Genomic DNA, 22,677 nt, shown 5'->3' with positions numbered 1-22,677 from the left:
CCAATGTGATCCACTAGTTCTTAGGCAAAGTCATTGGAAGAGGAGTAGAGAGACATGCTTAGGGAGGGCCTAAACCTATGCTGGTTGAACATGGAGAGAAATGACTGAGCTAGTTAGGTTATTGGTCTGAACCAATATAACTAATCTGGAGTAATTTTGAGATGGAGCTTTAAAAAGAAAGAAAGAAAGAAAGAAAGAAAGAAAGAAAGAAAGAAAGAAATTGTACTAGTGTGAGCTCACACGTTTTAGTAACATGGTGCAGGTATTCTTGAATGGAGAAAAAGGGTCAATAATACATTGCACTCTTCTGCCTAATTGATTTCCCAATGCTATGCAGAGCAACATGGCTATCAGTTGATTATGCCATTTAAAATATGATCAAAAGCTAACTAATATTATAGCCCCTAAATATGCTTTAGACCGATACAATATCTTCTCAAAGCAGAGGATTAAGCAGTGTAAGTAGGCAATTTAAATTGACTAAACTAAAAATTGGAGTCCATTTACATTTACAGTTTCAGTAATTAAATGATAACGCAAACCATTACTGCCTTTGATATGAAAAGGGAACTCAATTTCTCCCCTCTCCCTGCAAAGTGCCCATTTAGAACTGCATTCCATGGAGGGCTGCTACTCGGAAACCATACGAAGCTATCTCAAAGCCCTGATGCCTTTACAAAGATTTCCCTCTCACAGTGGTTTTCTGAAAACTGGGCCTCCAGTAATGCTGAGTAAATCCATGGGAAATGTGCTCCACTCTCGCACATCTGGATGCCTCTATGAGGCAATGATGCTTTCTCGCTTGGTCTCTTTGGCACGAGCTGTTTGAGGCAAGCTGCAAGGCACGTTAACCAGAAGGCATTATTGAGTGGAGGCAAGGAGTGAACTGGGGCAGCCCAGTGTAGCTGCTGTACCTGGAGAATACAGTATATGGTGCCATTGGTTTGTGTGGCAGGCATTCTCTAGATATGGCACCTGTTCAGGCACAGCACACACACCTACCGTCTTCACTGCTACCAAGGTATGCAGACTGGGCCCCTTCCCTCCATCTCAGCCACCAGCCACAGCATCAGTGCTGCTACCAGCATCAGCATCCACCCCTCCACACGAACAGATTCGGTATCTCAGAGGCAACATACCTCTGAAATGTTGCTGTCAGACAGAGATAGAGAACCTGAGGGATGGGGGCCAAATGTGGCTCTCCAGGTCTCTCTATCTGGCCCTTGGGACTTTCCCCTACACACGTCCCCAGCCACATCCTCTCCCTCCAGGCCACACACATTACCAGCCCTACTTTGTACCCTGCCAGCCAGTTGAGTGTTTTCACTTGGCTTGACTGTGCGGGTGAACTCTGACGGCGCTTCTTGTTAGCCCAGACGGAGGATAAATGGATGGAGGTCTGCACATGCACATAGAAGGCAACCTACAGTACCAAAGGTGAATTTCACATTTGTTGCTCTGTCCACTTTTGCCTCTGGTTCTGCCCATCACTAGCATTTGGCCCCTGGAAGAATATCCAGAAGGAAACATGGCCCTTGGGTTGAAAAAGCTTCTCCCACCCCATGTTTGATAACAACAGAAGAGCCTGTGCAAAAGTTTCAAATGTCAGTTTCATGACTCTATTTGATTTCATTAGGAAAAGAAGTTCAGTCTTGAAAGACCGTCAAAGTCATAGTTATGACTGCAGTCCAGGAAACAAATGGTTGTGGATTTCCGCAAATCCTGGTGGAGGTAACGTTAGGTTGAGTAACTGTGCTGAGCAAATCAGAGACAGTAGGATGGAACTACAAAAACAGCAGAAGGGTCAGAGGGAAACTGGCTGAGGAAGACGACTCGTTTTTCAAGCAGGAATATTGAAATGCATGAAAATGATTGAGAAGGCAAGGGCAGCGGTTTGCAATCCCCCTAGCTATTCAATAAAACATTGGCTAAGCCCCTTCTTTTTTTCTTCTTTTTGTTGTTGAGGGTGATAAAAGAAAATCATTATGACTTTGTTCATGATGAACACTGAAGGGTTTTCTGTGGTGCTTGGAGTGCCATGGAAGCTGTCGGAAGGGGCAACTCCATCCAGAACTGAAAACTGGTGATTCAAGGCAGCTGGATTAGAATGGTGTGTCTTTTCTCTTTATCTGGATTGCATACTCCAGCAGCTTTCCAAAGCCTTAGGCAGAGATGTTTTCATAAACAGCTACTTGATCCTTTTAAGTGCTGTTAGCAGCTAAACTAAGGACTTTCTTTTTTAAGGCCTATAGCAGGAGTCAGAAACCTATGATGCTCTAGATGCTGTTGGACTAAGGTTACCAGATTTTTTGCAATGAATCCGGGGACACTTTTCAACTTCAATTGATTTTGTATGGGGACTGATGTGTAAATCTGGGGACTGTCCCTGGGAAACGGGGACATCTGGTAACCTTATGTTGGACCCAACTCCCATCAGCCCAAGCCAACATGGTGGGAACAATGGCAACAATACCTGGAGAGCCACAGGTTCCCTATCCCTGGCCTTTGCTACCTGAGTACCTTAAGGGTTATTAATAATAGTGCATTCTTGAATGATTCAACATCATTCAAGTGTGAGAGCCTTCTGATATAATATTACAGATCTGAATGTGAAGGGATGTGGATGCCAAAATAACCTTAAGATGCCAAACAATCTAGATCTAAATATGAAATACAGTCATTTTACAGGCAGGTCTTTTTTTCAGCAGGCACTTGAGGGAACTCAGTCCCGGCACCTCTCAAGTGGGCGCCATTGCTATTCTAAGAGAATGAGAGAGGTGTTCATGGTGAGTTCTGGCAGTTCTTTTTTTAGGAAAATAGCACTGACTACAGGGATTAAGACCTAAGCACTGGCATTCTTTCTTTTAAACTTTTATTAAACTGGCCAAAATGTTACAGAAACAAAAAGTCTATCTAATGAGCCTGCATTGCAACTTTATTATAAAAGGAAACCATTTTTGCAACACAGAAATTGATGTTGGAACTCCATTACTTCTTTGTATATGCTGTCAATCAGTTTGTCAATCTCGGCCATCTCCAATGCCTTATTCAGCTATTCCTTAACAGACAGAATAGAAACAGCATTCCAGTGTATAGCTAAGAAACAATGGTGGGTGGTGCCCACTGGGACTGGTAGGGAAGAATTTAGGGAGACCCACAGCAGGTGGAGCTACAGCCAATGACAGGCAGAGCCAACTAATTCCAGTTTTATCCCCATCCTTCTCCCTGTTGAGTTCTACATGAGCAACTCTGGTCTCATCCACATTCCATTTATACAGACACTTTCCCTGGGGAAAAACGTTGAATCGCAACAAGCATCAGTTTGGTTACTTTGCTGATTTATTTCAGCAATAAACAGTAGGCTTTCCCGGGGAAAGCGGTGGGATGAAAGAAAAACCTCTCAGACCTGTGCCCAGAAATGGAGGGACAAACAGAAGAAACTATAGGACAAATGGAAGTATAGATGAGCCCACTGAGGCCAAGGAGGAAGAAACTGACAGGCAGTTCCACCCCGTAAACTGATTGTAAGTAAGAGGACAGGCAAGTGGGGGCTGGCTGAGGGCAGGCTGGAGCTGGTGGGACAGTGCCCCACTTTCCCCAATGGACCACCCTCAAAAGGCTAAGGCAGTTTTCGCTGCAGCCAAGAGTCAGTAGTTTTATAGGAATCTAAAACCCCACATTAAAAAATAAAATACTGCAAGAGGCCAAATGTAATATTAATTCCAACAAATTACCAAAGGGCATGACCATTTGTTTCAACCGCTGACCCCAAAATACATCTGGTGAAAGTGGCTGCCCATACATAGTAAGCAATCCTGCAGGAGTCAAGAGCACCATATTAAAGCAAAGTGAAAATAAGGCAAGGGGATGGCAGAAATAATGTTGCCACCAAATTCGCTTTTGCAAACATCAATGCAAAAGATGAAAAATATTTATAGAAGAAGCAATTAACTTCCAAATGAAGGGGAAAATAGAAACAAACAAGGAGTGTTTGCCTGTTGGCCTACTGTGGAAATCTGCGCTTTGCTAACAAGGAGACGCCGGTGTTTGCGTTCTGATTAGGAGCATGGATTGAGAGCAAGCCAAGAAGATGGAAAGTAAACAGGCCATAAAAGCTGACCTCCCATGTTGCATGCAGCCTGTAATTTGTTTCAGTCACTATGGGAAAACAGATGTGCCTTCATTAGCACGTCCCACCTCCACAAGTTCTTTGTATTGATTGCAAATAGGAGAACAGATTGGTGGGATTTGGGAACTGTTCTAGACAAACATAAAGGATCCCTAGTCCAACTGGATAAGGTGGAGAGAAAAGAAAGGTAGAAAGCAAACGTAACACGTTTATTTGAACTAATAATAAGACACATCAGCGTATTTTTCTGCACCAGTCAGAGGAGAGAAGAAATGGAATGAATGCAAAATGTGACATTTTTTTTAAACCCCAGAATTCAGAAGCTTTAGACCTTGGAAATAAGAATTGTGATTCAGCTCATGATTGCACGTGCTCAAGACCCCCAAAAAGCATCACCATAAATTAAGTGTGTCTAACTGCACAATGAATAGCAGCTATTATGTTTATTTTAAGTAATAAAGCAATACACCAATACTACTGCGCAGACAACACATGCGCACAAAGAGAAGTGGTGTGCAATAGTTCCCAACTGAAGACAAATTGCCTCTATACAATGGTTACTTTTACTTAGACCCAAAGCTATGTCCTGACCCCCTGACCTACCTTGCAGCAAGTCAGTACGCCAAGTCTCCAGTCCTGGCTCAATCCACTTGTCGAGTGTCCAAAGCTCCTCAGATATCCTGGAGCATCTAAGCTGCAGTCCATTAACATGGGCAGTTGAGCAGACACAGCACCTCAGCTCTGATGCTGATTGCAACATCTGGGCTTGATGAGGCATGTGACCCTCACCTGTTCCAATCCTACTCCACCTCCTCCCAGAGCTAGTGAGCCCCATCTGGCCTGCTAGGGAGCTCAGTTATGGGCCCTTGCCTGCCTCAGCTTCCTAGAGCGCTACTCCCGCTGCTCCCTACACCTCAGAACCCGCCATGTTTGTGGAGACAGGGGCCCCTCTGGCTCTGGTGATGGGTCCTGCTGCTCTGGTTCCTGTGCACTGAACCCCATCCCCTCATCATTTTCCAACACCCCATGAGTACTTCCTACACCAACCTCTCCTTCCTCATCCCCAGCTTGTCCTGGTGTGACCCAGTCCTGGCTACAACCCTTGCCAGGATCCTCTTCCTCCTCCCCATTGTTCTGCCAGTTCATGACAGGCTCCTTCTGCTTCAGAGAACAGCTGGGAAGATTGACTTGCAGTGCAATCCTGGGGAAGGGTCATAGCTCATTAAAGAGCATCTGCTTAGCCACTAGATGGTTCCAGATTCAATCGCTGATATCTCCAGGTAGGACTGGAAGATAATCCTTTCTGAGAACCAGTAACAGCTGCTGCCAGCCCGTGTAGACAATACCAAGCTAGGTGGACTAATAGTCTGATTTGGCATAAGGCAGCTTCCTATCTTCCTATAGTTGTTTTCTCATAAGACTCACTGGGGCTACTCACTAGCAAGTGTGCTTAGGATTGCACCCTTAACATGATTGCAACCAGTTTTAAGATGCTGGCCACTTGCCACTGTATAACACTGTTGAGCCCTAATGTGCAAGACAATAATGGATTAGTGTGTCCCAAGCAGTGGATAGAGGCAAAGGCGCCCACCCCTGCAAATATGGGAACTGCATTTGAGTGGCACGTGGGCCACTTCTGAGAGCGCAGCCATGTAGTGCTCTGTTGGCTTCATCGCCTGGCAAAATCCTGATTTTGCAACATGGCCTTTTTTGCCATCTCCCTACAAAGGGAACAAAACAATGAACAAGCGTGTCCATGAAATGTTTTCTGTTTTTGGACATATGTTGCCAAATATGAGCAAACAAGTGGCTATTCTACCCTACTCACTACCAAATTTGACTAAACAACAAATAACCACAACCCTAGAAGTAAGTCCCATTGTGTCAAATGGGGCTTACTCCCAAGTAAGCACACACAGGATTGCAGCCTATGCAAAGCAAGCCCCTTATTTCTGTTATTTTGCCTATTGGATCAGTTTGCATGCACAGTTAAACATCTGCTAAAAAATTCATCCCTAGTGGCAGTACAGATGCCATTTATATCCCTAAGTCTGCCCAGTCTCCTTTAATGCCATTAATCACATTATTTCAATTAATGGAGCTGAACTAGCTGGCCTGGGCTAATGGGTTATTAATGAGATCATGTTAGATTTGGACGATCCCAAGCATCAGCTATATGAGTCTTCATCATTTTTGCACTGTGCCTCTTTCATTCCTTGAATCTCCTCAAGAATCGCAAAGGTTCCATTATGCTTTCCCATCACACCAGTCCTCTCAGTGATGCGCAGCTGTGCCTGGTATCAATTACAGACAGACTGGAGTCATATTTTATTTGTGATACTGTATGTTCTAAGGCAGGGGAGGGAATCAATGGTTGTTTATATTGCCATTCCTCAATCCCCTGCTTTAAAGTAATTCATGACAAGGCTGAAGCCATTCATTTTATTAAGCTGTTATTAGTGGCCAGAAATTATTCTGCTTCATTGATCCTGAGGTGAATGAATTGCTACTCATTAATTTAGGGCCATATGTTTCAGATTTCAATTTTCCTTTGGAGACCAAATCCTTGTTGCTGTTGTTTCCTTAAAAAATAAGTACTGGAACAGACATTTTGCTTTGCTAAGGATTGGGTTCATTGTTATTTTCCTTCCTTTCATTTTAAAGATAACATGGTTGAGAAATTGAGAAAGAAGGAATTTTTCTAAATATAGAACAGGTTTGCCTGTTCTGTCAAATCTGAACATTCTGCTATTGCAAAAGCTTGCGTTGGTAGCAATTTTCTCTTTTACTTGCATCAGGCCTGGTTGCTTTTTGTTGTTGTCTTTGGTTTTCAACAATTATTTACAGTGATCCCTTTTAAAAGAATTCAAGATACAAAATTCTTTGAAACGTCATAGCAGGGTGTGATGATGATCAAAGTGGCTGGATCGTCTTGGGGCAGTGAATTCTATAGTCTTGGACCCTTATTTCCAATATTACCACTCTGGTGCTTAGTGTGATCTGTAAAGAGCACCTGGGGTGGGGAGGGTTTGCTCTCCTATCTTAGCACAAAATTCCAGCATTGGAGTGATGTGGGGGCTGGGAATGCTACCTTCTACTCTCTAAGAGAAAGCAGATGGCTTTACCACCAGTATAAGATGCTTATGTGCTATGATGCCTTCTACTTAGACAGGATCTATCTCTGATTGGGAGAGAGAGTGCTCTGCCAGTTCTTTAGATCTCTCACTAAAGAGCAGGCAGGATGCTTTATTTTTTGGATGGCTAAATAAAGCTAATAGAGAAGTGTTAAGCTAAAGCTTTGGGGCAGGTGGGCCACTTCCTGGGGCTTGGTGGGCTGGATTCAGTTTGGGGAGGCACAGGTTAGCCCAATCTGAGATCATAGAATTGTTGAGTCGGAAGAGATCCCAAGAGCCATCTAGTCCAACCCCCTATGATTCAGGAATCACAGCTGAAGAATATTTGATAGATGGCCATCAAAACCCTGTTTAAAAACTTCCAATGAAGGAGAGTCTGCCACTTTCCAAGGTAGCCCATTCCACTGTCAAACAGCTTTTACCATCAGAAGGTTATTCCTAATGTTTAGTTGGAATTCTCTTCCTTGAATTTGAATCCATTGGTTCTGGTTCTACCCTCTGGAGTAGCAGGAAACAAGTTTGCTCCAACTTCTTTGTGACAGCCGTTCAGATATTTGAAGATGGCTATCATATCATCTTTCAGTCTGTTCTTCTCCAGGGTAAACATATTCAACTCCCTCAACTGTTCCTCATAAGACTTTAATTTTCACATCTATCATCTTGGTTGCCTTCCTCTGCACACATTCCAGCTTCTCGATATCCTGTGATGCCTTAACTGGACAAAGTACTCCAGGTGGGGTCTGACCAAGGTAGAATAGAGTGGTACTATTACTTCTTTTGATATGGACCCTTTATGATACTATATATCTGAAGTGCTTTGAACAATCGAGCTGTATAAATGCTAAACATTATTACTGACCAGGACTGCTTTAGATCTCTTTTTAATTTTGCAAAGTTTAAAAGCAGTAGCACAAAACTTTATTTCATGGAATAGTGACTTAGTAAACCTTAAAAAATCCTACGGAGTGACAAAAATAAAAAATGTAGCGCATTTGTATAAGCTATACATCATGCAGTGCAACAAATACATTGCACAATAAATTTAATACATTTTGTACTCAAAATGATGCATCGCCTTCCAAATCAAATTTATCACCGCTTCAGTTTCACTTCATGTGCTGAATCAGAGTCGCCACCTACTTAATTAAAATCTTCACCTGTGGTTTGGTATCATGCTATAAATCAGGTCAAACCGAAATTAAACATGTTGCATATTAGAACCCATTCATCAGCTCATAAGTTAATTATAAAGCAAAATAAACCTTTATGAAGATGTTCCAAAAGAAAACTAGGCACACTTCCACATGGACAGAATGAGGGCCAAGTGCCCGTATCTGCTGAACATGGTGCCATTGAAAAGCTGGATTCATGTTGTGTGTGTGATGCTATAAACACACAGCAAAGACAATTATTGTGTTGGCAGTCACCTGGACATGTGCAGATTATGACCACCAGCTTATGACAAGCAAAAGTCCACCTAGAAGTTCTGGTTTTCCCCTACAGAAATGAATGGGTTTTGTGCCAGGACCACAATTGTGTTTTTGCACAGCAACCTGTGCTTATTTCAACGGGGCTTGCATGGGACCTTCTGGCTGAAATGTGCTTCTTAAATTTGGTGCTTGATGTGCTTTAAGTATGACTAGTGTCATCCATGCCTGTTGTAAACATGCTTCCTCTAGTGAAGCGATGGGGAACCTGTGGCTCTCCAGTTGTTGCTGGACTACAGTTCCCATTGTCCCTGAACATGGACCATGCTTGTTGGGGCTGATGGGAGCTGGAGTTCAACAACAAGAACAGGAGGGGTACAGATTCCCCATCTCTGATCTAGTGTCCCCTTGGACAAAATTCCATCCTCCTAAAGCAGCAGGTCTGGCATTCCCAAGGGCAGCATGTGAAATGGGAACCACTGCTGTGCTGTTAGCCCAGCTGCAGAGGCACTGCTGTTTGGAGGGGCCAGGATAGGAAAGGGCAGAGTGGTGGTAAGGGTGGGGGAGCACTGGGTTGGTGGCAGACGTGGGTGAAGATGTGTGTGTCCCCCATCCTCCCTTGTGCTTCCCCCCTCCTTTCCTTCCATTCTGCCCCACCTCATCCCTGTGAGCAGAAATGCTGCTGCAGCAAGGAGGATGGTGCAACAGTGGTGCCTCATCTCATGCGCATTCCTGAGTGAGCATTCCTGAGCACACTCAGGCAGATAGCCTGCTGTTAGGTAGAATGAGGACGGTGCCGCAGGCAGCTGGTTTTGGGTTGTCATGGAACAGTAGCAAGTTGTTAGCTATTTAGTTAGGTGTCCCCCCCCCCAAATTATTATTGCCAGGAGAGGGAGAGACTGTTTTGTGCTTTTCTGCCTCATGTCTCAAAATAACTTGACCAACCACGACTGGTGTATGTGTCGTATGCTGATTTGCCTGAGATAGCAAAAACACCTTGGGCTGGCTCTGACAATGTACTTGCCAGTTTCTCTCAGTTTCCTCATTTTTTTCATTCTTAAGTTTGTTTGCTTGTTTTAAAGTCCTTATGGAAATTCACCAGCATTTTAGCATGATTTGTTTCCTAATATACACATGCTTATATGCAATTTTGCCTAATCTACACATTTTTGAAAAGCAGTCTTCCCTAATCTGATGAGTTTTAAAAAATGTTATTTTTGTGGGATATATTCAGTCTCATATAGCCAACATGCTTAACTCTAATTCGTGCATGAAGAGGTTAAGACCATATAGTAAGATGCCCTGCTAGGCTTAGCTAGGTCACACCCTCTCACCTTGGGAGAAATGGTTACCAAACTCTTTGTTCGAAGTTTTTCCACCATGTGAACCAGTAAGGATGTCTAAGTTGGATGCTCCAAGCTTAGACTGTGTGGCTTTAGCAAGCCATCTAATTTAGAAACATTTACCATTTTGAAACTAAGTTAAACTACTTGTCTTTTTTTGCTGCTGTATGGAAAAGCATATTAATATGACCTGTGAATAATTTGTAAGTAAACTATTTATGGTTCTATGCTAAGGGAAGTGGGAATTTTTGAAAGCAACTTAGAAGGGGATGTTTTAAAAGTCTAACATTTCCATGCTTTATATTGCTGCTTGTTTTGTGATTTTAAATCTCTACCGAGGCTCTCTCACCAAAGAATACTTGCCCCAAACCTGGATCTAGGCACCCAGGGAATTTTTCCTTTTATTATACCACTACTATTTTCCTTTTACCAAAACCAAACATTTTCACAAATATATGCATTTTTATGCACCCTTTACATCAAGTTATGTAGTTTTGCACACATTACTTGGCTGGGTAACTGTGTTCCAAATTTGGAATGATGGCCGTGTTTTGTTTCTGAAAGTACAGATTAGCTAGGTTCACCTTGAAATGCAAACTGAATTGAATTTCTCCTCCATCCCTATGTCAGTTTGCATCTGCATGCCAAATTATTATGGGGCCTGGTTTTCCTTCACAAGCCTCTTCCCTTGCTGCACATCTTACAGGGCTTTTAGACTGAATCTGTCAAGTGAGAGGGCATTCACTCTCCTATTCCAAAGAAGAACTTAGAAATAGGATTTTGTAAGTTCTCTCTCTCTCTCTCTTTACCTAGCCAAGCCATGCTGCTTTCGTATTATCTGCCTTTTAATCTCACCTCCTCAATTCTAATTCAATTAGATCCTGACAGCTAGCAGATGACATAACTTCTATTTAATTAGCACTCCACCCCACAACGTCCTGTTCATCAATATTTCTCTCACACAGACATGGCTTCTTACAGTTTTCCCTGATGATTCTTTCTATGGTTAGATACAAAGAGCATCCTTCTGACACCACATCCATCAGGGAGGAAAACAGAGACAACAAGAAGAGCCGAAATGAGATCTCACACAAATGGGATTGCAATTTTGTGATTTGATGGAGTGAGGGAAAATCTGGTACAGGTCAGGAAACAGGGCCACAGGGGGGAGTATGGGTGAGAGCCAAGGCCAACAGTTGCCAATTGCCACATCACCACACTGCTCTGCTACTGTCACCCGCATTGTACCAGTGGTACAAGAGGCTGGTTTCTACACACCCTCATACACCCCTCTGCCCCATTTATCCAGAGGCATTACTGGAGGACACATTCCAGCCAGGCAAAAACCCTTCGGATGTGAAGCAGGGGGCCATGACATGACATGCAAGGCTGAGATCGACAGCCCTGTGGCCCAGTACAGTGGGTATATATGTAGCTACAGTGGTATATATGTAGGCCCACTGAGCTGGTAGGAAATTGCCCAGAGGCCTAGTTGCCAGTTGTGAGGGGGGTGGATGGAGAAGGAAAGATGCCTTTCCTCCCTTTTCACATGTGTGAATCACACACTCACGTGAAACTAGCAGAAGTTGTTTGCATGTGCCTTGTTTAAAGGACCTAAATTGCTTTTGTTGAGGTACCAAAGCGGTGAGAAGTTACAAGGAGCGGGTGAGGGGGTAGCCAGGCACTGTGGTAGGCCACAAAGGCATGGCTAGTGGGTTACATTTAGCTTCGTAGGACACAAATGGGGGAGGCCTGATTTTTTTAGAAAGTGAACATAGAGCAGTGCTGTTTTTCTAGGAAAAGAGGTGCCGGAACTCACCATGAACACCTCCCTTGTTCTCTTAGAATGGCAATGGTGCTCACCTGAGAGGTGCCGGGACTGAGTTCCCCCAAGTTCCTGGTGGGGGGGGGGAGCCCTGACATAGAGACACTGGAAGGCACAGAGCTGTCTAGCCAGTTCTAACCTGCAGCTTCGGCTCATGGTAAATGAGTTGGGCCAATCCACTGATTACAAGCAGGGAGTGAAGATCAGTGGTTTAGGCAGCGAGTCTGTGTGCAAAGTGCCAAATTCAGTGGCTGTTTATACACCTAAGTTGGGGGACATTGCTGAGGGAAGGGAAGTGGGGTCAGAATTTTGCTCCTGATTTCTAGCAACTGTCTCATAAGCAAGCAAGAAATTAGACAAAAAACCTTAGCCAAATGGAATCTTCCTCCCAGGTAGTTGTTATTGTTATTAATGACCTCCCCTTCACCCTAAGATCCCAGGGCAGGTTACAACCTTAAAACACAATACTGAAAACAGTAACAAGCTGGCTCCTGAAAATATACACCTCAAGTGTCAGACGTCAGGGTAAATACGTGTGTCTTCCGTAACCAGAAGCTGTATAATTAAGGTGGTAGATGCACATCTATGATATTTGCAACCTTAGGCCCAACATCATAGCAGTCCAGCACAACTGTGGGGAACCTTTGGTCCTCCAGATACTGCTCAACTACAATTCCCATCAGCCCCAGCATGTATCCAGTGATCAGGGCTGATGGGAGTTATAGTTCAGCAACACCTGAAGGGCCAAAGGTTCCACACACCTAGTCTAGTGCTTAGAAGTCTGCTCCAGTAATCCTGATTCTATATTTTGCATTAGTCTTCAAACTATAAGAAATATTCCAACCTGAGTTTTGCTGTTGCACAGAAAGTCTCCTGACCCACTTGACCTGACTGGCAGCCGTGAGAGTTTTCTTGTAGGCATAAATCTGCATTTCTGCTATACTATTTTCAGTAAAACTAGCCTTTTTACAATGTTTATCTGTGCCCATGAAGCACACCACAGTCGCTTGGTCAGTAGCTATGGCCTGGCTGCCCTTATACTCACTCTTTGTAGCAACTGGAGCATGTTGTCAATTGATATATGACTGAAGACTGACTTCTGCAGACCTAGGAGGAGGCAGCTGTCCTGTTTCTCAGGCTGAAAGTAGCCTGGGCTGATTGGAGCCATTGCTAGTTGTCCCCCTAAGTGAGTTATTTTGCAAGCATTGTTTGCAGTCCTGCCATTAAAATTCATCGAACTACAAAAATCAATTACTCTGGGACATTTCATAGATTATAAACATGAATGATGATATCTTCATAATTAATGATTATAAGAGAGCAGCTTTAATAGTTTTCTTCCTTGTGGTTGGCTTGATTCCTAATCTACAATGGTTGCTGCTGGTGAACTGCAAAAGGTAAATTGGGTTGTCTTACCCTTGGGGCATCTAGCTGGGGACTGCAATTTCAATCCTCTAATATTGTTTTTCACTTTTTGTGCCCATTTTCCCAGTAAGGCAGGGATAGGGAATCTCTGGCCCTCTAGATGTTGCTGGACTACAACTCCTGCCAGCTCTATCCAGCATGGTCAATGGTCAGGGATGATAGAAACTGTAGTCCAACAATATCTGGAGGACCTCAGGATCCCTATCCCTGCAGTATGGATATGAAATGCATATGTAGCAATGTTCATGGGTCAAAGACATTGAAAGAAAATGGAGGTCCCATTAGGGTAGAATACAGTATGTGTTTTGTGCCAGAAAGTCCCAAACATTTATTGTTTTGCTGTTTAGTCATTTAGTTGTGTCCGACTCTTCGTGACCCCATAGACCAGAGCACACCAGGCACTCCTGTCTTCCACTGCCTCCCGCAGTTTGGTCAAACTCATGCTGGTAGCTTCGAGAACACTGTCCAACCATCTTGTCCTCTGTCGTCCCCTTCTCCTTGTGCCCTCCATCTTTCCCAACATCAGGGTCTTTTCCAGGGAATCTTCTCTCCTCATCAGGTGGCCAAAGTATTGGAGCCTCAGCTTCAGGATCTGTCCTTCCAGTGAGCACTCAGGGCTGATTTCCTTAAGAATGGATAGGTTTGATCTTCTTGCAGTCCATGGGACTCTCAAGAGTCTCCTCCAGCACCATAATTCAAAAGCATCAATTCTTCGGCAATCAGCCTTCTTTATGGTCCAGCTCTCCCTTCCATACATCACTACTGGGAAAACCATAGCTTTAACTATACGGACCTTTGACGGCAAAGTGATGTCTCTGCTTTTTAAGATGCTGTCTAGGTTTGTCATTGCTTTTCTCCCAAGAAGCAGGCGTCTTTTAATTTAGTGACTGCTGTCACCATTTGCAGTGATCATGGAGCCCAAGAAAGTAAAATTTCTCACTGCCTCCATTTCTTCCCCTTCTATTTGCCAGGAGGTGCTGGGACCAGTGGCCATGATCTTAGTTTTTTTGATGTTGAACTTCAGACCATATTTTGCACTCTCCTCTTTCACCCTTATTAAAAGGTTCTTTAATTCCTCCTCACTTTCTGCCATCAAGGTTGTGTCATCTGCATATCTGAGGTTGTTGATATTTCTTCCGGCAATATAAAACACTTATACTGGACCTCTAAGGCCCCACATTTAGGCTTGTAACAAGTAAAGTTTACACTTCCCAGGCAAAGGCTATAGCTTAGGAGCATGGAAGCCTAGATTCTTGCAGATGACATCTTCAAATCTCACACATGATGCAGTGGGAGCAGCAGACAGACGCAGAAGAAACATGCAAATTGGGCAAATTGCACACTCACCTGTCTGCAGGATTGCTGCTGCCCCACAATATAGTGTTTGAATCATGCTGTTGGTGCTCTGAATCAAAATGTCTGAGCTGGTGAATGTGAGTGAATGTCATAAAGTTTTTCAGTGGTGCTCCATACCTATCATCCTCCATCCACCTTCACAGCTGCCCACTCCTGTTAAGTAACAGTCATATCAGTGGATTGAACATTATTTTCAGCAGAAGGGGGAAATAATAGATGCTGGCATTTTTAATAGAAAGGATTACTTTTTGGTTTTGGAGATCCTCTGGAATTTCATGACTCTGCTGTGTGCAAAAGCATAGCTCAATGCACTCGTAGTGCATGTTTTCTGTGCAGAAGATGCAATGTTAAATCCATGGCAGCTCTGGTTAAAAGGTTCAATCTGCACTTAATGGGAAAGATCACTGCCTGGGGCTTTAGAAAATCACTGCTAATCATTAGACACTACTGCACTAGATGCACAAATAATTTAGACCTGGTATAAGGAAAGATTGCCATGTTCCAAAACCAAGATTTCTTCCTTAACTTGAGCATGTTCATGTATTTGGGCTAGGCATTAACTAGTAAATGTTCCCTGAGGCTCTGAATGGAGCCCTCTACCTAAACTATGCCTTTTAAAAATTATTTATCATTTGTGTTGCACTCTTCACTGAATATTTTTTAATCTTCTTTGTTTGGCCTTGCAATAGCTCTGTGGAAAAGGTTAAGAGATAATACTTTGCCCAAGGCACAAGGCCAAAGAGTGAACTGCATAACTGATTGAGTAGAGTTCTGCATTTACCCCTCTCGACTCTATAGCTCTCAAAGAAGCCAGCTTTTCCAAAGAAATAGCAGTTCAGAAAGGGAATTGGAGATTTTTTTCCAAAATGGACGTGATATCTTGGCTATGTCCTGGGGAGGTGTTGGGTGTCCACAGAATGTCACATTATATTTCCATCGCCTGTCCACAGAGTGTCACTTTGCAACTAGACACGCAGGACTTGACTGCCTATGACAAAATGACATTTTAAGTGAGATCATTGCTAATTGCAGCTGTAGCCGTCAATGAGATTAAAACCCCAAACTCAGGGAGAAGAAAAGGCGAGCCCGTTAATTCATTTTGTACAATGTTTGCAAACTGTCACATCAATAACGCATAATAAGAAAAGCCTGCCCCGAAGTAGTAGGCTCAGTGCACACACAACACAATGAGCCACTATATGGCCCCCTTGCCATTACCAGTGGCACATTTATTATCAGAAAGAGCGGAAAAACAAACTTCCTGGCTGGAAAACAAGATCAATTTGTACTCAAGCCACTATGTTGGATTCTAAGTGCTGTAATTAAAGTGAAGGGCAGATGTTCCTCAAAAGCAACAGCAGACAAAAGCAACGGCAGACATATAGCCATAATGAGGATGTTCTTGCAAGGCTGGCTGTGCAGCCCAACAGCATCGCCATCACTTCTTATTTGTGTGCGGTTTGGACTCTTGGTTCCCCTTTAGACAGAGAGACAAAGGAGCCAGGTGGCAGATGCTGCTGCAGGGGATTAACAAGTGTGCTTCATCCAGGACCGCCCCATCCATGAGGCAAGGTTAGGTGACTGCCTCAGGCAGCAGGATCCACAGGGGCAGCAGATCTGTTCTGTACTCCCAATCTCTTTTCTTTGTTTGTAATCTCAATCTTGATTCCCCCTTCTGTCTGCAGCTGTTATTGGTGTGTGTATGTGAGTGGGTGGATGAGGAGAACAGCACAATGCGCATTATGTATAGTCATCCATTTAATGTCATGTTAAATTTGACCCTAAGCCACTAGAGGCAGAAGTTTAACTCAGTGGGGGTTTCCTTTTTTTTAATCCCAATCTCTTTGGAATTGTATAAATACCTTATGTACCAGCCAAATTGGCTCATCAAATCAATTTATCAGGGGAACCTAATTTAATCTTGCTATTCGATGAAAAGGGCGTCTTTGCGAAGCAGCAAGGCTTTTAATGATTTACTCAGCTTATCCTGTTTAAAGCACCATGAATGTAGTTCGACAGAACTCGAGGGAGCCATAATGGAAAACCATGACAGAGAAGATGGAGGTGTCAGACCGTTGACAGCTTTATCTGGGAGAAGCTGCAGGAGGAGCCCGGAACAACCAGAGGAGAGTGGAGAAATGAAATAAACATGGGGGCCAATGTCACCATTGGTAACAGACAGGTGGGACTAGCAAATCTAGAATACAAACTTTTCTGTAACATGAATACTCAGCCAGCAAACCCATGATTCTAAGTGCTTCTATGTGGTGGTTGCGTTCCACCAGTTGTATCGGAGGAAATGCAACACAGTACACCTAATGTGACTGTACCAGAGAGACTGACAGGATGCTGTGTGTTCTTTATATTGCAAAGGAGGAATGAAGAAGGATTTGATGAACTGAACATAAGGATAGGCATGATGCAAACAGCTGTACTAGTGCATGGTTCCAAACTGATAGTTGTGAGCCCTGGCAAATATGTCTTAAGGTGATACATTTTTATGTGTATCTAGTCACAGGGACTTCATGAGCCACCCTAGCAGTGCAACCCTGTGCCCTGAAACTGACCCAGAAATAGGGCAATAAAAATTAAGAACAGGGAAAAATTCAAATCAGTTTGCATTTCAAGCCAAATTTATCAGATCTGCACTTTCTGAAACAGCATGAGTACTGAAACACAGCCATCCTTCAAAATTCATACTCATCTAAATTTCATGATTTAATTCTCCAACCAACCAACCAACCAACCAACCCATGTTTACAAAAATGCATATTTTAAGGGGAAATGGGCACATTTTCTACCAATGAATTATGGTAAACCAAGAGGGTAAGTGTGCATGTAAATAGAATCTGCAAACAAGGCAGGAACCCAGAAAACTCCTCTGGTATCTGCTCAGCTGACATCATGATGGCTTCTGATGTGAATGTAGGGAGTGGAATGTAGGGAGTGACGGACGGACCACAAGCTGGCTCCTGCAGCCCCTGTTTTACAAAGAGGTCAGTGCAAATCCATCGCTTGCTGCTGCTTAGAAATCTTTCTTGCCAAATTTCTTAGAATTCTCATGAATGGCAGAGAGAGGGTTGTGTGTGTGTGTGTTGGTAATATCTAAAGTCTTCCAGTATTTAATTATATTCTCAGCTTTACAATCTCATTTTCTCTCAGTTTAATGCGCCACAGTGAATTTGACCTGCTAACAGCTGGTATATGTACCTCCATTTTCCAGGTCAAGCTGCTCTTCCAAAAATGGAGGTGTATTTGGTGGTTTTCAGCTTATTTCTTTTGTGATCTAAATGATACCTTTGTCATTTTAACTGTACTCTTTCCGGACAGCACAGAAATGCTAAAAAACATGCCCCCCCAACACTTCCAATTTATTTCTGCACCTTTAAAGAGCAGCATTAAATGAAAAACTTTTCATTTCTGCACACCTGATCACTAGCAAAGTTGCTTTTAAAAGGCAGACTGACTAGAAACAAAGATGGAACTACTATGTCTATTATATGGTGGTGATGTGTAAAAAAAGACCTTCTCTGTGGCAGTGCCCCTATTATGGAATGTGTCACCTCTCTGAAGTATGGCTGGTGCTGACTTTTTAATTTTTAGTGTCAGATTAAAACTCACCTGTTTATTCAGTTATTCATGGAATGTTAGCAGCACATTTATTTTGAAGAATGAAACCTTTCAAACAGACATACAGCCTTCCTTTCAACTTGCTTTACTTGGAATAACAATTGTGCATAAAGAACTTTTAACACTCTTCCTTGGGGTGGCATGTACGGAAATAGCTGTGTGATGGCACGCTGCCTTGGGCGTGAACACTGAAGCTTGGTACTCAAAGCATGGACAATAGCCCTGGCTGTAAAGCTGATGTGCCAGATTTATGTGACCAAAGGGAATTCTAACCCCCACCCCACCCCAATCTTTTCCATAATGTGTGGCAATCATTTTGGGACTATATATGTCCAAAAGATTTTGTTTATAACCCCCCGAGATCTCATAGAAATATGTGGAAAGATTTTTTGGAGTGAGCTGTAATAATTTGATTTGATATTTTTAAGCAATGTGGCTGACATGTTTTGAGTTAGGTTGTTTTATGTGTGATGTGAAAAATGAAAATCAATGAAATCTTTTTATTTATTTTAAGAATGAAGCCTGTCTATTCTTTTGAAGTTATTTACTGTGGGTTTTTTAAATCCCTGCTGATATATACTATGGTTTGGAATTTGATGTATTTGTGGTTTCAAGTTCAGCATTTTATTTTGCTATACCCCTCCCTGGGATAATTCTTTGATGAAAGGTGGGTGGGAAGTATTGAAAATAAATAAATATTGTGTTGAATAAATGTAAACTGAATCAGATTTCTTCCCCGCTCCCACTGAGGTTTTAATCAATGAGTGAATGTGGGGAAAGGATCTGTAAGCTGCAGGTGTTTATTTGCAGGCAGAGTCTGCTTATATTTACTGGATGGAAAGGGAAGAGTAGAAGCCACAGCAATTCTGATTTGAAGGCGCCTGGGGGAGACCAGGGGTGGGCTTTGCCTAAGGAGTCTGGTCAGTGTGAGCCCTGCATATGAGGGCTTCTGCTTCCAAAATGGAACTGTCCCTTTCCTCTCGATGTGCCTCCTGGAGCCCTGAAACTGGCTCTGGAGGAGGGAGGTCAGGAGAATCCCCAGAACGGTGAATGAAGGGAGAAAAGGTGGGATTGTTGTTCTGTCTGGCAAATTGCAATGCTTGTGTTGATGGGATGCTCACCACTGAACGACATTGTGTTCCACTAATGCTCTAATGCTAACAGGTCTTGCAGGATCTCTAATCCAGATCTTTGACATTTTTGAAGGTGGGGTGGTGGACGACCTCTGACCTTACAGACGTTGCTGGACTCCCATCATCCCTGACCACTGACTGACCATGCTGGTTGGAGCTGATGGGAATTGGAGTCCAGGAACATTCAGAAGGCCACAGGTTATAGCTAACCCTGATGACTCTGAAACAGGGAACATACAGTGATTCGTGGCAGTGATCATGCTGCATTGTGAAACTGGGCTTTTTAAGGGTTTTGAATCTCATCAATGAGCAGGACAAGATGTTGAGTTGTTGTTTTTAAACCTCTTATTGTCTCTTCTACCACTCTTTGCAGATATCTATTGGCAAAATCTGAGACAGGGGGTATATTTGGCAATATGAATGGAAAATAAAGAGTCATGTTGCATGTAAAATGGCTCTTTTATTATATTGGAACTGGATTCCTTTAATTAAAGCTCTGCGTGCGCGACAATCTGTGCTCCCTGACTGATTCTGGCTCCCTCTGTCCCCCCCCCCCTTGTAATTTGATTGTTGTTGTTGCTTTTAGCAAAGGAAGAGCTTTTGGAAATTATGTGATTTTAAAGAATATCTCATTGGGCAGTGGCATTGCCTTCTGCAGATAAACCTTTTATTTTACAACAAAATAAAAGTTCCCAATAATTTTCATTCATCAGGTGCCATGTGTGTTCCAAAAGCCAAGTACCCAAATTGAAGGCTTATAAAAATTTAAATGCTCCAGTAATTTAAAATCATGTCCGCTAGTGCTAACCAGTGCTGGAATTCATCTGTTCCTTCAGGCATGGGATTTGGGATGAGTGGGTAAGAGGCCTATTTTCTATGTGTGCTTCAATTTGGAAGCAGCTCATGAAAGCATCACACTCGTGCAGTTCAGCTGTTGCAGAGCTAATTTGCAATGTGTCATAAAACAGAATTAGGAAAAGCAAACAAATTTCTTGAAGAGCAAAGAATGTGCTCCAGTAATCCCCAAACATAATGGGCATAAACAGAGAAAATGGAAAACAAGTGAAACTTCACTTGTGGGTAGCCAGAAGCAAACAAGAGCACAGGGCTCCTGAACATTTAATAGTCATGTTGAAAAGGAAATCTCAGCATGTGTAGTTTTCAGTGTGCAATTTATGGGCTAATTCCATTGGTGTTAAAAGTCAACTTGCCAAGAGGGGGATGTAAGCAAGCAGGTGGAGTGGAATGATCCTTCAGTGAGATAGCATGTATGTTTATTGGCTATATAGTTGTGAGGGAGTTTTCCTCTTAATTCTTGGTTGAATATCTCTGTTTTATACACATGAAGGAAGGGAGGACTTGTCCACACTTCCATTTGTCCTGTGCCTAGAAAGCAGAGGGTTGTTGTTGCTTTCTAGGCATGGTTTTCTGTTTGCCCCACCACATTCCCTGGGGAAGCCCATTCTGTTGTTGTTGTTGTTCTTGTTGTTAAAATTTGCATACCATTCTTCATCTGAAGATCACACCGCAGTTCACAACACAAAACCATAAAATGAGAACCCAAAATACATAATAGAGCAAAAGCAGACCAACAAAGGCCTAGTCCTAGAGAAATGTTTTCGCCTGGTGCCTAAGGATATGTCATGAAGGCACCCGGTGAGTCTGCCTGGGGAGAACATCCTGCAAACAGGAAACCACCATAAGCCCACATTTAAAAGCCCTTTGAGCATTTGGGGTCCCCCCTCAGAGTTTTCCCCATGAAAACCCACTCTTTTTTTTTTTTTTTAATTTTTTTTTTCAAACTTTATTGCAAGCACATAAAATTACACATACATAAAATCAGACATATACACCTGGAAAAGAAAAAAAGCGAACAAAGAAGAAAGAAAAAAGAAAACCAATCACACCCTTACACACATTTGACTTCCAATAACCTCAGCTTTGGATTAAATATTCTACATATATCATCTGCAGTTGTTTTCATTCATCTTTCCACGTCGTAGGAGTCAAACATCATCTACTGTCAAATTATTAATTCCTAAATTAATCTCAAGGTAACTTAAAAATTTGGACCAATCCTCTGTCTTTTTGGGGTTGTCCCGCCTAATATATTGTGTAAGTTTCGCCAATTCCACATATTGATACAATTTCACCCGCCACTCTTTCATTGTTGGTATTTCGGGGGATTTCCATTTCTTTGCTATTAAAATCCTTGCAGCAGTAGTAGCATACTGAAAGAAGGTCTGATCTGATTTTTTTATTTCCTCCCCAATCATCCCTAAGAGGAAAGCTTCGGGGTTCTTGGGGAAATTATACTTCAAAATTTTCTTTAACTCCTCGTAAATTTGTCCCCAGAAACCTTTCACTTCCCCGCAGGTCCACCAAATATGAATGAAGGTCCCCACCTTCTCTTTGCACCTCCAACAAGTATTATCTGCTGTTCTATACATTCTCCCTAATCTAGCCGGGGTCAGGTACCAACGGTACATCATCTTGTATAAATTCTCCCTTAAATCAGCACATGCCGTAAATCTCAAGCCATACTTCCACAAAGTTTGCCATTTGTCATAACCTAGCTCATATCCAAGGTCTTTATTCCATTTAGTCATTACCTCTTTGATCAGCACTTCCTTATTTTCATTTTCCAGCAGTTGCCTATACATTTTAGATAATAATTTATTGTTACTCTCAATAATCTCTACTTGGAATCTAGATTTATTTTCTCCCATGCCTATTCTCTTATGTTCCCTCCATAGTGCGTTAATTTGATGTAAATGAAACCAGTCCTTGATTTTCTCTTTTAATTCATCCTGCTGTCTTAATTTCCACCCTTCTTCTGATTTAATTAGGAGATCTTCATACGTCCACCTTCTACCTGTCATGTTTACTTTCTTTATTTTGATAATGTCCACGGGTGAGAGCCACCAAGGGGTACTTTGTTCTATCACGCTTTTCTTCCTATTCCAAACTTCTAAAAGTGGCCCTCTAACTGAATGATTATAAAAACCTCTATGAATTTTATCTTTCTCCTGCCAGAGGTAGGCATGCCACCCAAATCTTAAATCAAATCCTTCTAGGTCTAGTAGATCAGTATCTTTCAATGTGACCCATTCTTTAATCCAAAGTAAACATGCCGCCTCGTAATAGAGCCTTAAATTTGGTACACCAAAGCCCCCTCTTTCCCTAGAATCCATCAAATATTTAAGTTTCACCCTAGGTTTCTTCTCCTGCCAAATATATTTGGTCAAGGTCCTTTGCCAGTTTTTAAAGCAGGC

At 42.6% G+C, this 22,677-nt stretch overlaps 1 long non-coding RNA gene across 2 annotated transcripts in view; it reads left to right on the top strand.

The window, feature by feature from the left end:
* The first annotated feature begins 10,188 nt into the window (after positions 1 to 10,188).
* The window catches only part of LOC308584330, a 31,268-nt gene continuing 18,779 nt past the window's right edge, over positions 10,189 to 22,677 (top strand). Inside the window, exons 1-3 of one of the 2 annotated variants that reach the window (XR_014006773.1) lie at positions 10,189 to 11,452; positions 16,123 to 16,211; positions 16,637 to 16,821. This is a non-coding gene — a long non-coding RNA (uncharacterized lncRNA). Of the gene's footprint in view, positions 11,453 to 16,008; positions 16,212 to 16,636; positions 16,822 to 22,677 lie in introns of those variants that run through there. The other variant, XR_014006774.1, reaches the window with a different exon arrangement.

The sequence above is a fragment of the Podarcis bocagei genome, assembly GCF_964188305.1.
Source record: "Podarcis bocagei genome assembly, chromosome: 1".
NCBI lineage: Eukaryota > Metazoa > Chordata > Lepidosauria > Squamata > Lacertidae > Podarcis > Podarcis bocagei.
This window is presented reverse-complemented; position numbering and strand designations above follow the sequence as displayed.